General features: G+C 35.5%; 1 protein-coding gene across 3 annotated transcripts in view; it reads right to left on the bottom strand.

Annotated features, from left to right (window-relative positions):
* The window catches only part of PCDH11X (protocadherin 11 X-linked), a 525,749-nt gene that overhangs the window by 95,038 nt on the left and 417,383 nt on the right, over positions 1-13,328 (bottom strand). The gene's annotated exons all lie outside the window — the stretch shown is intronic.

Here is a 13,328-nt window from a genome sequence, read left to right on the forward strand (position 1 = left end):
CTCTTTCATACTATCCAATGTGAATTTTTTGACACTTCTTAAAGTATTTTAAAGAGAACTTATTTAACAATTGGAAAAGTCAACTCATTAAATAACGTATTTTTAGTAAGAACCTTTTATCTTCCACTGAAGGCAATAACAACAGACTCTCTGAAAATTTTCAATAGACAACAACCAACCTCTTTGAGTTTAGTGCTTTCTGAAGTGACTGAGCCTGACTTTCTCAGAAAGGTATTTTCCATATGTACTAGATATATGGAAACATTGCAGAAAAGGAAAACATTCTAAATTACATTTACTAGAAGTTATACCATTTTACATCTTCAGATTTATTAGAAATAGAAAAAGTATTTTTTGAAAGTCATATGGCTTTCCTATTATTTCCTTTATTTGTGATGGCTTAATTAAAAACTAAATTAACTTCTGGACAAACTGTACACTAACTGCTTGTGAACCAGCAGGACCTCTACTAAAGACAACATGTAATCTGCATACTCAAGTGATGCAGTTAATAGACATCTGTTAACAGGTACATAAGTAAATCCCAACTCGAATGATAATTCTGAGCGGAACCTACCTTTTTTTTTTTAAACGTTATTCACACTAAGATCTATCCAACATTAACTGATAATTACATTACTCAGCAGTACGCACATGTTGTTGATTCTATCCTGCATGTACACAGAACAATGCAAGAAACGGAGATTCTACTATGTAAGCACCAAAAAATAATCACTAACCTGCAGGTCAAGAACTCAACAAGAAGTTGAGTTAGGAGCAATACGGTAAGCGAAGACTCTTTCCTTTACAATCCTATCTAAGACACAATTGTAGTATACCTGCTGCACTCAAAGATGTGTCTAAGATGTTTGTACATTATCTGAAGTACCTCATACGTCAGAAGGAATACAAGGTTAAACTGCCATTTAAAGCATAGTATTTGGGCATATCCAGATTGCCTGTAGGTCCACATTCTTTATGAGTTTACTTTTGGTTTATGTCTTTTTCATTTCCTACTAGTAATGCTTACATTTTACAGGATAACTAAATCTCAATTCTTTCTTTCATTCCTTTCCATTTAGGTGGAGAATAGACAGACATGTGTTGAACTTGTTCTTATCTGAACTTCCGAGTTCAGAACTGCTCAGCCAAGAATGCAAATTACAGATCCACAGTGATCCTGTAAATTATATCACTCTAATGCTCCTCACACCTCAGCAGACTCAAACTTTCTGATACCATGATATGCAGAACCAGAGAAGCACTTTAAATACACTCAGTTCTAATTCAGTAAAGAAAGAAAAGGAAGAAATGTTTCTTGGCAGTCTGTCTTTTCTGTATCTCACACCGAAACTATTTCTAAAAAGAGCAGAGATTTTTACTCATTTAAAAATGAGTTATGTGATGATTACCTCAAGGAATATTAAGAGAAACATGAGGATAATTCCATCATGGCTTTTAAAAATCCTGTATGCAATTTGTCTTTCTTTTTCTGAGGGTTAAGAATCTAAACCGCAATGGCAGAAACAACCATTTATCTGCTATTGCTCATTCCCAAGAGTTATTCATAAGCACTGCATTAGTTTTCAGAGGGAGCTAACTACCTCAACTTTTATTCAGAACATGTACTGTCTGCACTGTTCGTTGGTTGGGTCATACACAATTTACTCTTTTATGCATTCTCATCTCATTTTTGCTTTCTTATTTAAATGCAGTATTATTTATTGTGGTGTAAAAAGAAAACAGCCTCAATCCAAGGTGATTGCTAAGACAAAATAAGCGATAAGTAGCTTTTGTCATTACTGCCCACATAGTGTCATTTTCTACATGCTTGTGCCTAAAGTTGGGCAAGCGGGAGGTTGTTGGGGGTTTTTCCAGGCCTTTATTTCTAAGGCAGTTCTCAAACTTTGTTTAATTTTAGAGATGTCAGTAGCCCAAAGAAATCTAGGAAATTATGAACTAGAGTCACAAGCACACTACAGCAGTGTATGATGTTGGCAGAATGGATTTTAATTGCTATTGTTGTCACTTCTTGCTCTTTTTATTTCTTGTAAGTTTTAAAAAAATACTTAAAAATTATGAATTATGGTATGTAGTCTCCCACATGCTGTAGAAATATGTAAGCTTTGACCAATCAGTAGGAATCATGTGTGCATACATATAATCCCTCACACACTAATTGCAGACAGAACACTGTTAAGATTCAAAAAGTCAAGTACTTGAAGAGACAATATGCCTGAATTAAGCTTGTGCTTGCAACCTCTGAGGCCTCTGTATTTTTGATTATATGGTCTTGGATGCAGAGTTTTTATTTTAAGCATAGTTCATTTTGTTGGTGTGTCTTCATTAGTGTGTGACTTGTTTAATTTTTACTGCACACTTCAAAGTCAGCTCTCAGGACAGATCTGTTCACCTCGTGATGGAAGAATTATTCACCTCTTTACTACCACTTTGTAACATTCATTACTGGGGTATCTGACTCTTCACTAATAATAATGAATCTACTTTCATGGAGTCTTTGTGAGATGAAATATGTGATGGACAAGAACTAAAGGAATTAAGGTGGAGAGAAATTAAGATTAAAGGTACTCACAATTTTTTGATGAGCAGTCTGAGGCAGTTAGGACCCAGTAGTTCAGAGTACTTTGAGCACTTTACAACAAAGCTTGTCAGAAAAATTCTACAGGAAAGTTTTAGTTTGGAATCTATTGATTTAACAAAATTGTAACACATACTGAGAAATACACTGTTTCACTGATATAATTAGACCTGGTCTGGGCTTCATGTTTCATTAAAGAAATAATGGAAAATTAAATCGCAACCTGCTATCTACCCACCCTTATAAAAGGGTGCAAACTGCTATCTATCCACCCCTATAAAAGATGTAAATCATCTTTATACCCAAATGCTATTTGGGTATAATACTGAGAAGTATTCCAGTCTGCACCTTCGTTCCACTGACGGTCCATGGTGTGCTAACGTAACATTGCACTCTAAGTCTATGCATTAGAAGAGTTAGGTAGCCCTAGTCTACATGTTGTTAAAAAACTCAGCAATCAAGAAACATAGAAATAAATCCAACAGTTTGCTAAACAGAAAGAAAAATAAGTGCAGTATTGGTAAGAAGAAAATATTATCAGAATAAGGAAAGGAAAAAGACAATTGTGATTAATGTGTATTCATGTCATCTGCATTGCACAATATATTTCCCACTTAAACTATTAAAAGAAAAGGTATAGAAAAACATGGTTACACTCAGGCAGGCTTTAAGAAGTTTGCCAGAATGGATGCTAGTCATTCTATCAAGTTCTGCTTTCTCATTACATACTTCCCTTTTGCATTTCTCCATGCATGGCAACCATTCTACTCATTTCTTGAAAGCCTTATTTCTATTTTACTTCCTTCAGGAAAGCACTGCATGTTATCTGTTAAGGAGGATGATATAGAACCTAAGTTATATTGTGTTCGCATTGGACTACAAGGAGGCATTGCTGTAGATACTCCACCCAGTTATGAGAAGGTATGGGGCAAGACAGTCCTTTTCTGGATATAGAATTACTTCCCATTAAGCTGCCTAATGACCCTAGGATATTGGTGAGTCCTAACCATTTCTTAATAATGGAAATTATGACTCATCCATCCATCCTGCCTTACTTTTCAATGCACCATTGAAAAGATAGGAAGCCATTTTAGGAACATACCCTAATATATCATAGCAATTTAACTTCTAATAGATTTTATTATTGCTTTTAATTCTTTTTTCTTTCAAGGATATTGATTTTGAGAGTACGCTATTCTTGCAATTAGATACAACTGGTTTTTCAGTATGTAATCATTTTTGCTTTGTAACTTTTGCAGGAGACAAACTGCCTTAATATAACCTCTGATCTCTCTGAGTCATGTACAGATGTTAAAATAACAAGGACATAAATATGATACACAAGTTAGTGAATACAAAACAAGACTGTACCTATAATACATTAAAGAAACGGCTCTACTGTCTGACTTGTCAACACACTAAAACCTAAAACTGCTACATATTTGCGCACACACAGCACTTACAAAGCAGTTAGGTAAAGCAGCCTAAGGTAACAGCGGGGTAATACAAAAAGCTCGTGTTTTTTTTAAAAAGTTCTCACAAATAGTCCACCAAGAAATGCAGCAGGCATCTCCACTGCAGTCTCAGACATCCATTTCTCAGCAAGCACGTACTCCATCCTCTGCAAAAGTATTCTATAGAGAACATATTTCATGGTCTGCTTCTCTGTGAAAATTTACATAAAACCAGCAAGTTTCTTCAGTTAGAAGGTGGTGCATTACGAGTCTCGATCACTGTTTGTTCTATCAATAGTACTTGTTTAAGCATTACACTGTGAGCTGCTTCTCTTCTATTAACAATTTTGCTGCTGTTCTGCACGTATTAAGCAGCTTCCCTAGTGATGCAGAAACGAGGCATTAAACCATGACAACAAATGTTATTCTAATATTATCACAAAAAATGTATTATATTTACTATTCACAGGAGGAGAATCAGTACTGATGTTTAGTTCTTTCGGAGAAATAAAGTGTTAAAAAGCACATGGAATTTTGTCAGTACCTTTTTCCACAATTAATGCTGATTGCTATACGTATAACCTAGTTTAAATTTCTGCTTTATTGTCATAATCTATGTCACCCAGTCATAGCTCTTTTATTTTTAATTCCAAATTATCTTTTATTTTTGGTGTACTTAGAGCAAGAAATTGGCATTTGCTTTAGATAGCAGCAGGGTGGTACCAGTCCGGTTTTTTTTAAGACCTACATGAAAACATGGTCATTATTGTAATATGGAGTTTGTTTTTAGTACACACAGAATTCCCCCCATGGTGTCCTTCAAACTGTAACTTGTAATTATCAATGCCAGAGTAAATAGCAACTTCCTGCCAGAGAATATAAGAAACTAAGCACAGCTACTGGTTAGTGCTCCAGAAAAGAAATAGTCATTTCTCATGATTCCACAAAAATTAAATAGGACTTAAATGACACAAAGATGTCAGGCATAATTCAGGGACCAAGCTGTCTTGTTTTAGACACCTTCAATGTACACACCAACTCTGTAGTCAACACTGCCTCAAAACTTTTTTTAAGCAATAGTAGAAATTACCATAAAAGCTTTCATATTTTGAAGCGATCATGGTCTTTTCCTGGCTGTGATTTAGATTAGCACCTTTTTTGAGAAAGCACCACAAAAGCTGAGTCACGAAGAGCTGTTCAAACCAACCCCAAACACCTTTGGAACAACGCAGAAATCACTGCGTTCCTAGTCACCAACAGCTGTCATGAAACAAAGCACCTACTCCTATGAGTGACCTAAAAACTAGTAAGAACAAATTCAGGAATTAGCCATTTTGTTTCTCTTTTTAGTCACAGGAACATAGTGACATACATTTTTCTGCATGTATATGTTTTTGTGCTTCTAAGAGAAATAATAGCTTGTAGCGTATATAGCGTTTAAGACACCAAATGCATACCTTCTTTCCTCAGAAACAACACGCTTCTGCACCAGCATGGGTATGTGAAATATTTAAAACTATAAAACTAAGACCCTTATTGATTTTACCATGTATAAAGCAGCTGAAGCATTAGACAGCAGACATTCCTAGTCATAAACATTACAAGGTATCTCTGTATCTTCAGCAAATACATAATGCTGTTGTTAATGTAGCAGATTATTCACTTTGGAGTCGGAGTCCTGGCAGTGTCCTTGGTGTCTGCTTCTACATACTTCAGCTGCAATGACAATCAGAAGGGCAAGGCCACTACTACTTATTATGATGTAATGCCATGTTAAGCACATACCTGAATAGTAATCTTGCTGGGGACTTATCCTTGTAACTGCGGTTGCAAATCAGTCGTATCTGGAAGCCTCTGAAACTTTTTCTAGCCTTATTAGACATGAGAGAGCCAAGCAAGCTCAGTGGCACTGTGCTCATGAAAAGCAGCCCAAAACAACTTAACTGACCGTATCACCTGTTTTACCCTTATGGCTTTCCTAATTCTAATTTAAAAAAAAAAAACAACAAAAAACCCCCACTCAAAAGTGTAATGGCCTTGTTTTAAATCACACACTGCACTGGGATTAGAAAATAATTATTATTCCTCTTTTAGGTAAGCAGATTACCATGCCACTAATTATTCTCAACAGAATAGAAGAGATGAGAAAATAATCTAAAACTTTTCCTGATGGAACTAAACTCATGACTAGGCTTAATAGGCTCATTATAATTATCAACAACTTTTGCTTCGCTAGTTCCAGAAAGAATTGTTGCTAGGATAACATTTGAAGCTGACTTTCTATATACAAAAATTCTATTGGCTGCCTACACTATTGCACAAATAAAGATGGAATAATCTCTCTGTAGTACTTCGGAGAGAAAGTTCATTTAAAAAAAAAATCTTATGATTTAGCGGTAGCATATACACAATTTGGGGCAGTTTAGAAGTGTCTGACCTGGGCAAAGAGGTATCTGGGCAAATTTGGGTAACGGCGCAAGCTACGCATATAAGCAGGTAAGGGTAACAACGCTCTCAATGCCCCAGCTAGCGTGACAGCTCCGTACAGCTCAACGCTGTTCCACTGAAGGCATCTTTTGCAGCTGGTGCTTCAGCAGCACAAAGCTTTGCATCTGCTATGCTGCCATCTAAAGGATAAGAAAAAAGGGAGGAAGATTAGATTTTCCATGTGCTCTGTGGGAATTATGAACTAATTGGCACTTGACTATCCAAATTCTAGCTTTTAATTAGAACTGCACTTGAAACCTGAGTGATATTTGCAAGTGTTGACTCAATGTACTGGACTGGATAACCACCAGCAGTAATGTAATACTTGTACTTTTAGAGATTTCATTACATGGGAATGTCAGGAGTCAGAAATTATTTATGGACTGCATGACAATTTACAGCTCAGAAAAATTAACGCAGATAGCTGTGTAAACAAGAGCCTTGATATATCCTTTTCCCATTCTATGACTGAGTAAGCATCCCTATCAAAGTCCTCTTTAGTCTACCTCTGCAGTGACTTGAAAAGAAATTGGAACTTGGTAATATATATTAATGAAGTACAAGATCTTACTCACCAGGTGGGTTTTCCCAAGAAACCTACAATGCTAATTATAAAACATAATTAATAACATTGTAATTTTTTTGTAGTTTATCACAGTTTTATGTTCATACTTTGCTATCAGGTTTTTTTTTTAATTATTTGTGGTTTTTGCAACTACATTTTAATCTACATTTAACAAACAAAAAAAAGATAAGAAAACAATAGTTTAGGTCCCATTAAGATTTTAATCTCACAAATAGAATATTAAGATTTATGTAGTTTCTTCATATAAACTATTATTCAGTGATGGATCACAAAATAAAAAGTATAAACTATTAGAGAATTGGTTTTTCAGTTTTTGTCCATGCACTTTGTTTTAGAATTTATTCTATGTACTGTAAAGTGCTCCTAAAACATAATCACTCTGATGTTCACTTCCTGCCTACAAAGAAGGAAAAGGTATTTCCCAAAATCCTTGGTTTGCTAAATTGTCCAGTCTACCTTCAAATAAGCAAAGGAAAATGTACTCATTTCTAAAGCCATATAAGTTATTAATATGAAAACAAGGCAATTAAATCAGAGCCTGGAACTAGACAATAATATCTGCAATTAATCCCAATTTCATATTGAAAGTCATCATTTTTGGTAGCACTGATTGCAAAGCTCATACTTATGTTTATAGCTAGAATACCAGTAATAAAAACGAGCTGTTAGAAGAAATAAATAGAAAGAAGCAGATATAAGTAATTAAAAGAGCTTTTGTATTTCATATAAAAGAGAAATATGAATCAAACCAAAAGAAGTGAATCTGCCTATTAAGAGGTTATTTAAATTGTTTGTTTAACTATGGAGTTACCATAGTCATTACACATTGTTTCAATCGAAACCAGTCAGAGTAGTATGAACAGTCTGGTGACTAAAGAGCTGGACTACAGTAAGGAAAATTTCCTGTCCCACATAGAGTTTCTAGATGATAAAAGTTTTAAGTCTTCTTCCGCCTGTGTTTCCAGCTTTCAGATGGAATCTGATCACAACCCAAACGATAAGCTTTATGGAGATAAACCGAATAGTGTTGATGAAGTACTTGGATAACGTAGGGAAAAAGGTCAAGAAGAAAATCGACCAAGCCTTTTTTTGAACAAGTATTTCTTTGAACAAGCTAATTCACTGCACTATGATTACAATAAGAAAAAACACCAATATGACGTTACAAAGATTTCTGCCTTCTTAAAATCCACTAGCTCAGCGGCTCTGAAATCTGCGCATTTGTCTTCCTAAAGATAGAAATTAAACATCTGCCTAGAAACTGTAGAAAAGTATACTTAAGGTTGAGACTGTATGAACAAAGATCAGAGAAAATTTCCTAGTCACTGTTACCAGTGGACATGACACGGAGCGGCAAATTCAGGAAATGATGATGATGTTTTACTATTTGATGTTACTTGACCTACAACAGTAAGAGCGCAAACTCCTGACAGAAGTTTAGTGTTTTTCCCCACACATTCCAGAGGAAATAGTAGCTACTGAACCATAACTACTTGAAGTCAGATATCCAAATCTCATTAGCTAGTATCAGGCTGTCAATTCTGCTCAGCCAGATCCCTGCAAATGAGAAGGTTTTATAAGGTACATTGTATGTAGTCAAGTGCTGAAAATAGTATGTATTTTCAGCAAAATATGCCAAAATTCACGATGATTATTTCATTCACTCTGTGGCTTATATTCCGCAGCAGATATGAACTTTAATGTTAGCATATTAATAGAAAAAGTACTTGTAGAGAGGTTTGTATACGGAGGACAATGAAATGTGAAATAGACAATTCAGTTTTGCACTTTAAGAGTAACCGAAGGTGACTTTAATCCACACTTATATATGACACAGCATGAACTAACCAGCTGCCTTCCTCACGAGTGGGCAGAACAAGTTAAAGCAACCGGAAACATGGTTTGATTTATACTTTCTCCTGTAATCACACTGAATAGCATATATACCACCATGGATTTGGCTAGGATCCCTGCCATGTGTCCTGTCTGAGAACAGACTATTTGATCTAAGGAAAAATCACCCTTGTTCTTTTCCACTGATTTTAGAAGAGCTTTGATATTTTTTAGCTGGAATTACATTTACTCAAATTATAATAAATAACAGTTCACTGATTGTATGCAGTTGTTTGTGAAAACCAAAACGCCCTGAAAAGATCGAAGACTTTGACATATAAATAACAAAACAGTTACTTAAAATAATTTCAAAATGTATCTTCATTGTGTTTTTTAGATTAAAAAAAGTAATTGAAAATGCAACAACAAAATATGTGATTTCATCCAAAAGCAGTATTTTAATTTAATTTTACAGAGCCAAATTTCCAGTGTTTTTTAAAAACATTTTTTTTAATTTCTATTTAACTAAATATAATCTATGTGAAAACCTCAAGTCCTTTCCTAGCAGGTCTTAACTGGATTAGAAAAATATGAGTTACTGTGACAAATGAACAGCTCGTTCATTGTAGTTGACAGCATATGAATAAGGACTGATGCATGTTTCAGTTTGTATTATTAATTGAAATAGAGGACTTCCAGGAGTTTTTCAGGACTGGGTTTGGTGAGGATAATTTTAAAGGAATGTTTAATATATTAGAAAGTATCAAACATTTTAAAAATATAAATATATATCAGTACTTGTCTGTCACCAGTCAAGAGTAATAAAACGTAATAAAATATTTTAGAATAAAAGCCTAAGTGAAAATTAGTCCTCCTTAAACACAGTCAAGTTGCAAAGAATCACCTTACTTATCTTCTGCAAAATCCAAGTTAAACCTTTGTGATTAGAAGCTGTAATTACAAAGGCTAAATTTTTCTTTCCAGACAACAATGTGCAGCCACATCTTGCACGCACACATTCTAGTCATTAAATACGTGTTTAGAGCTCTCCTTCCGCTGTAAGGCTGTTGCTTATTTCACTGCCTAAGAAGCAAACCAACACTGCAGACTATGACACGGCCGGAAAGCTGCAAGTCAATGTAGCTCATTTGCCGAGGTCTTAAGAATAGCCTAGCTTGTGGCCAGCTGCTCTGTCCTGTGTTATTTTGTTTTGGAGGAATTCTCTCCTGGCTTGTTGCAGGCTTTTACAATAAATAAGATATGCAAGGCAGAAGTTGGATACATTTACCCTAAAAACTGGGTCAAAAGATAACTCTTTTAAGAAATGTTTACAAAAACCCACCCTACACAAATGCACAATGCATTATCCAGGGCAAGGGGAAATACCGAGTGCCTTATCTTCTGTTATATAAACTAAGCTGGTTAGAGCAGCAATGCTCTGGAATTATTTATTAGGTGGAAATTATTGCCTGGTTGCAAAAAGAATGTACTTTAAACGTTGTGGAGTTTCTCAGAGAGAAGAAAACAGATAAACTCGGAGATATGATGTTTCTGTCTATGTGAATCTGATCACACTGCTCTTAAAAATATATTTCAAGTGCAGGATGGATCAAATATGAAGTAAAGTTTGTCCCTTCCTCTTAAATAGTATAAAAAGGTCAGGCTGCATTCCCCTAACAACCTACTAAAAATTGCAACAAGGAATGTGACTTGGACATGCTGCCCAGAAACTGAAAAAGGCTCATTTGAAAATTATTGGGAGATTCACAGCTATTTATATTAAAAGGTGACTCCAAGGCATGAGCAAATAAGGAAATTCAAGCACATTTCTACCACACCAGCTGTAAGCAGATGGGAGAGAATTAATTATCAAAAAGAGTTAAGTGTAAGAATGATTTTTGTTCCTGCAAAGGAACATCACATAAATTACCAGGGCAACATATGAAGATTTCTAGGGTAACATGAAGTTAAAACAGTGCACTGTTTGGATAAAAATAGGCCGCCTCAGAGTTTAAAATGGTATTTTTCCAAGGTTTATGAGTAATCAGTTGAAGAATGTTGGTGAGTCCGCTTGCCTCCAATTTCTTCTTCGCCTCTACGGATCATTGCACCTGAGAGTTTATCTCCCTTGGGAACTTATTATGCAGTAAATAAGGCTGTAAATTTATAGGGACTCTGCACTTACTCCACTTGTAGACACTGTTAATGTGCCATAGGAACCCTCTGTACGAGTTCACTCTCCCTTTTCAAAAGTGAACAACACTGAGCATAGAGAATCTACGTGAGGAATCAGTATGGATCACTGAATGGGATGTAATTTCCCATCTACATTTACCTCCTTGCAAACACAAACTTGTCTATGTAGAAAGACCAGTGGACTTCAATCTCCACCTGCCAGAGCACTTGCCGCAGACACTCCTTACCCGTGCTCGGGTTTCCTAAACCCAGGCGCCTCCACTAACCCCTGCCACATGTAACATGATTAGCTTTCACTCTACTGTACATGTCAGAATTGTCCCTCCTTATTAAAGAACCAAAACAAACATGAAGCAGTACAGAAGTAAATATAAGTGTAAATAATTGCAAAATTGAAAATACTGCCCTCAGAGCTATATTAAGTTGTGCTTCAATGTTTCAGGAAACCCTGCGTACAGACTACAGTCGGTGCCACTCCCGGTAACCTTATATATGATTTGTACCGACTATTAATAGTTACAATGATAAATGCGCAGAAGTTTTAAGAGCTAAAGCATGGAATGGGAACTTAGTTGTGAGTACCGTCTCTGCTGAAGTTTCTAAGTTCCACTGGTGCTTGAAGCCTACAAGGGAAGATTTTATTTCTTTTCAGTAGCAAGCTGAACATTTGCAAATGTTACAACTTAGCAGGCTTCTGTGGTCTTATCCAAAAGCAAACGCTGAAGCTAGAAACTGAAGCCAGATATTTAATAAACAAAGTTAATTAAATTAACTTAATTAACCAAAAAAAATTAATTAACAAAAACTAATAGCTGCTTTTCTTGTGTCGCACTGAACAGAAAAGAAAATTTTACTTAGCGTTCCTACCAGAACTTCAGCTGGTATGGTATGTTACAGACCATAGCATAGCCTGAATAAGCCTTTGAATCTTGCATTCCTTGCTCTTGTACAATTCACTTCTTTTATTAAAGCATCAGCTTGCAAATGCATTATGGAATTTCATTTTCTGTGGTGAGAAAAACAAAGCAGCAGTAAGAGTTCCAAAACCAACAATGCTTCTATCATTTATGGCTGCAGAGGAAAAAACCCAGAAAATGTAACAAGTTTCACAAGAACAAGTGGAAAATTATCCAAAGCAAGCCATCCCCAAAATTCAATATTAGTACAAAAAAAGAGCCTCATGATTCTTTCTTGAGCGCCCTTCACTAAACTTGAATACAGGGGAATGACATTACCAAGAGCACATTCTTGGCACAAAAGCCACAGAAATAGAAAAAAACAAAGCAGTACCATGTTAGCACTCCTCAATCTATATGACTTCATGACTTTAATAGTGATACCTGACCTTAAATTAAAGGATTTTTTCCCAATATTTCAATATGCTGTTATCAGTCTGAACACAGAAAATGATAACCCTCTGCACTGTGAAATAGGTACACACACATCTACATGAGCTGAATTATTTGAGGATAATTCAACTCATCACATTATTTGTAGCATTTCTTAAAGCAGGATGTGAATATATTCAGCTGAAGGCTTTCCAATACAATTTGCAAGGAGTTATGAGAATCAGATGTATTTTTCCTTTTATAATATACACTCCATCACTTCTCCAAAGCTATTGCCATTCTGTAATGAATATTTCTGATTATTTATAACAGAGTAAGGGTCAGGGAGCATTAGAAATTGAACTCAGGCAGAACAGAGCTGCATCCCAAGATACAGTGCTAGCAGGCAAAGTCTGAGATTTCTTTCACTCTCTTGTTCGTGACCTCAGTCCTGACCCGTCTGTAAATGTGAGAGGTAAATACGTCTGCTTCCAGCACAGTCCAAGGTCTTTGACAACCAAATATCAGGTAGCTGTACGTGACTGAATATGTCCATCTGCTGAGCCTGCTTTAAACCGCAATCCATAAACCTGTCATCTTGAATTTGAAGAGTATTGTTTTTCTCCCCCATCCCCAGAATTGATGGAATTTATTTTACCTTTGTTATTTTATGTTAGTCATGCCTGTTACTCACCAAACAACTATCAACTAAATTTCAAAATCAGTTAAAACATGCAAAATAAATTCTGTGAATTGAGGAATCAATTCCAGTAGTAGCTAACAACATAGACAACCTACAATAGCATATACTATAATAGATGACCTTACTCCAAAGTAATGGGATA

This window comes from Aptenodytes patagonicus, chromosome 9 (genome assembly GCF_965638725.1).
Source record: "Aptenodytes patagonicus chromosome 9, bAptPat1.pri.cur, whole genome shotgun sequence".
Classification (NCBI taxonomy): Eukaryota; Metazoa; Chordata; class Aves; order Sphenisciformes; family Spheniscidae; genus Aptenodytes; species Aptenodytes patagonicus.